We start from the raw sequence: 3,504 nt of genomic DNA, 5'->3' as shown, positions 1-3,504 counted from the left end.
TTCCTCCAGAAAAGCAAGGCCACCCCCAAGGAAGGGCCAGTGCTCAGCCCCAGAGATAGGTCCGGCAAAGCTGGCCTCAAAGCCAGGGACTTGGCAATTGACCATGACCTGTCAAAACTCAGGGGCTACTTCATCAGCCTGAGATCAGAAGAACTAGATGGTACCCAGCTACCACAATGACCACCCTGACAGGGAACACAACAGAGAGTCCCTGACAGAGCAGGAGAAAAGTGGGGTGCAGAACTCAAATTCTAGTAAAAAGACCAGACTTAATGGTTTGACTGAGACTGGAGGGACCCCGGAAGACATGGCCCCCAGACTCTCTGTTAGCCCAAAACTAAAACCATTCCCGAGGCCAACTCTTCAAAGATTAGACTGGACTGTGGGACATAAAATGATACTCGTGAAGAGTATGCTTCTTAGCTCAAGTAGATACATGAGACTAAATGGGCAGCTTCTATCCAGAGGTGAGATGAGAGAGCAGAGAGGGTCTGGGGCTGGTTGAATGGACACAGGAAATCTGGGGTAGAAAGGAAGAGTTGTGCTGTCACAGTATAGGGACAGCAACTAGGGTCACAAAACAATGTATGTATAAATTTTTGTATGAGAGACTAACTTGAATTGTAAACTTTCACTTAAAGCACAACAATCAAAAAAAGAAAACTTCAGTGGCTTAAAAAAAAAAAAACTCAGGGGCTGACTGAGGCCTGCAGAAGTCACCAAGAAACAGCAGACTTAGGAGAAATTATGCATTCAGGAATGGTGATGGTTGAACAACACGACGAACATATTTAATGTCACTGAACTGTACATGTGAAGATTGTTGAAACAGAAAATGTTTTGTTACCGACGTTTACCAACAACAAAAAAATTATGTAGAGGTGCTTATGAGAATTAGGCATCCAGCTAAAAGAAAATTAGGGTGCAGGGCTGCCCTAAACGGAGCCCCAACAGTAAAAAGATGGCTTCCTTTTCTACCCCACCGCCCGTTCCAGGAAGGAGCCCCAGTGGCACAATGGATAAAGCACTCAGCTGCTAACCAAAAGGTCAGCAGTTCAAACCCACAAGCTGCTCCGCAAAAGAAAAGACTTGTCGATCTGCTCCTCTAAAGATTACAGCCTAGGAGACCCAATGGGGCAGTTCTACTTTGTCCTACAGGGTCACTCTGAGTTGGAATCGACTTGATAGCAAACAACAACAACCCTTTCCAGGGGTCACAAAACTCAGAGGCTAAGAGTAAGGGCTCAGAAATCCAATTATCTAGGTTCAAGTCCATCATGAAGAAATTGTGTGACCTTGGTCCAGACATTTAACCCTTCTGAGGCTCAGTTTGTTCCTCTGTAAATTGTGGATGTTGAGAATGAAAGCATCTACTTCATATGATCGTTGTTTTGAGGATTAAAGTTGCTAATCCATGTAAAGCATTTGGGACATACTTGGCATATCTGCTGTTATTTTGACATGAGCAGACCCACATGCCGTTCCTGCCCCCTCCCTTCCCCACGGAGTGCACAGGGGTGGCTGGCATGGAGGAGGGCACGGTGCTGTGTTTGACCATATGCCATTAGGCTACCAGGTCAAGGTAAAGGTGCTGGGAGCCTGAGGTGGGCCATGCAGGTGGATGTTGAATCGGGGAGGGGCAGCATGTGTCAGAAGTGGGACACAGACACCATGGCAGTGACCCAGTCACCCAGAAGTGGCTCGCCAAGCCATCCCCAGCATCAGCTCCTCCTGTGGCCTGGTGAGCCAGAAACGCTCAGTGTGAAGGGAAAAGGCCTGGACCGGGAGCTAGGAGGCCTGGGGTGGGTTGTATGACTCATCAAGTAGCTCCCCCTCTCTAGGACTGTCTTTTCTTCCGGCCCCTGAGACGGGTCAAGATCCCTTCCATCACTGACCACCCGAGTCTGTCCCAGTCAAGCTCCTCTCTCTGCTGTGGCCCCCAGCCCAGCCCGGGCTTGGGAGCCCATCCCCCTGTGCAGCCCAGAGTGGTGTGCCTGTCCACGGAGGGCACACAGAACCACCCGCCAAAGCAAGAGCATCCGGAGAAATCAGGCCAGGGTTGGGGAAGAGGCTGGACACTGGCAGAAGGCAGAGCCAGAGAGCTGGCAACTCTTCTGATCAACCCGGAAGGTCCCCTGGATGTGGAAGAGTGGGAAAGCAGGGGAGCGTGCTCTGGGCTGGCTGAGCTGCTGCCCCTCAGAGACTCTGTGGGAGAAAAATGGTGTCTCTCCTATTTCTACCTCATATTTCAGATAAAAGAGGGGAAAGAGATAGAGAAGAGAGGAAGGAGGGCTGGAAAGTAGGGAGAGAGAGGGAGCCCTTGAGCAGAGGTGCATTTCATCGTGTGCCTATCTCCCCCAGAGACACAGCTCCCGGAGGGCAGCACCCGGTCTTGTTGCTGTTGTTAGGTGCTGTCAAGTTGGTTCCAACTCATAGCAACCCTATGGGACAGAGTAGAACTGCCCCATAGGGTTTCCAAGGAGCAGCTGGTGGATCTGAACTGCCGACCTTTTGGTTAGCAGCCAAGCTCTTAACCACTGCACCACCAGGACTCCCACCCAGTCTTAACAACGATTTATTTACTGAGGCCAACTCTGTGCCTGATACTTCGTACCTATGTGCTAAGCATACACTGTTACCTGTGAGGTGGGTATTTTTATTCCCATTTTACAAATGAAGACAAAAGTCTGCCTGAGGTCATACCAATAGTGAGCAGACAGTTCAGTCTGGAACTCAGGTCTCACCTTTCAAAGCCAAGGGCTCTTGGCTGTGACCATCTTTTCCCCTCCAGCCTAAGACAGTGGGCTGCACATAGTAGGTGCTCAATAAATGATAGTTAAAATTGATCAAAGGAAGGGAGGGAAGGAGGAAGAGAGGAAGGAAGAAAATAGGGAAGATAAGCCAGGGAGACTCTTTGGCAAGTAGAAAATAAATAATAAATGCGCTGTTTTCCAATGCCAGGGCGGCACAGTGCCCCGGACAGCTGCCCTACACTCCAGGAGCTCAGGGCTGTTTCTTGCCTCATCTTTTCCAGAAGTATGTGAGCCCAGGTACGTAAGCCTTCAGGTATGCAGCTGAGGTTTGCAGTGAGAGGCGCTCTCTCTCTATTCTCTTTCCTTGTTGAATCCACCCTTCCTCTTGCCTCCCCCTCTACCCTCCTACCCACCCAGCCAGCCCAGCCTCAGCCCTCCTCCCCTGAGACAGGTCAGGCTTAGCTGGGGGGCTTGTGCACAGCCCCCTCAGCCAGGCAGATCCCCTGCCCTGGAGAGGGATCCAGCACGGTGCTGGGGAGGGGCGGGAGCACTGCATCATCTAACTGGTTGGTCGGGCTGGGAGGCGCCCCGCCCTCCCTGAGCTAATGAGCACCGTGTGACAGGTGTTCACTCCTCAGTCCCCAGCCTGGCTGGCTGTGACCAGAGCCAATTGCTGCCCCTCCAAAGCTCGCTTGCTCGCTTGCTCGCTTGCTCGTCCAGCGCCCTCCCCGCTCCCGGGCCAGGGGACACG

This window comes from Trichechus manatus, unplaced genomic scaffold (assembly GCF_000243295.1).
Source record: "Trichechus manatus latirostris isolate Lorelei unplaced genomic scaffold, TriManLat1.0 scaffold00209, whole genome shotgun sequence".
Taxonomy (NCBI): Eukaryota; Metazoa; Chordata; class Mammalia; order Sirenia; family Trichechidae; genus Trichechus; species Trichechus manatus.
The sequence above is the reverse complement of the archived record's forward strand: the minus strand, read 5'-3'. Positions refer to the sequence as shown.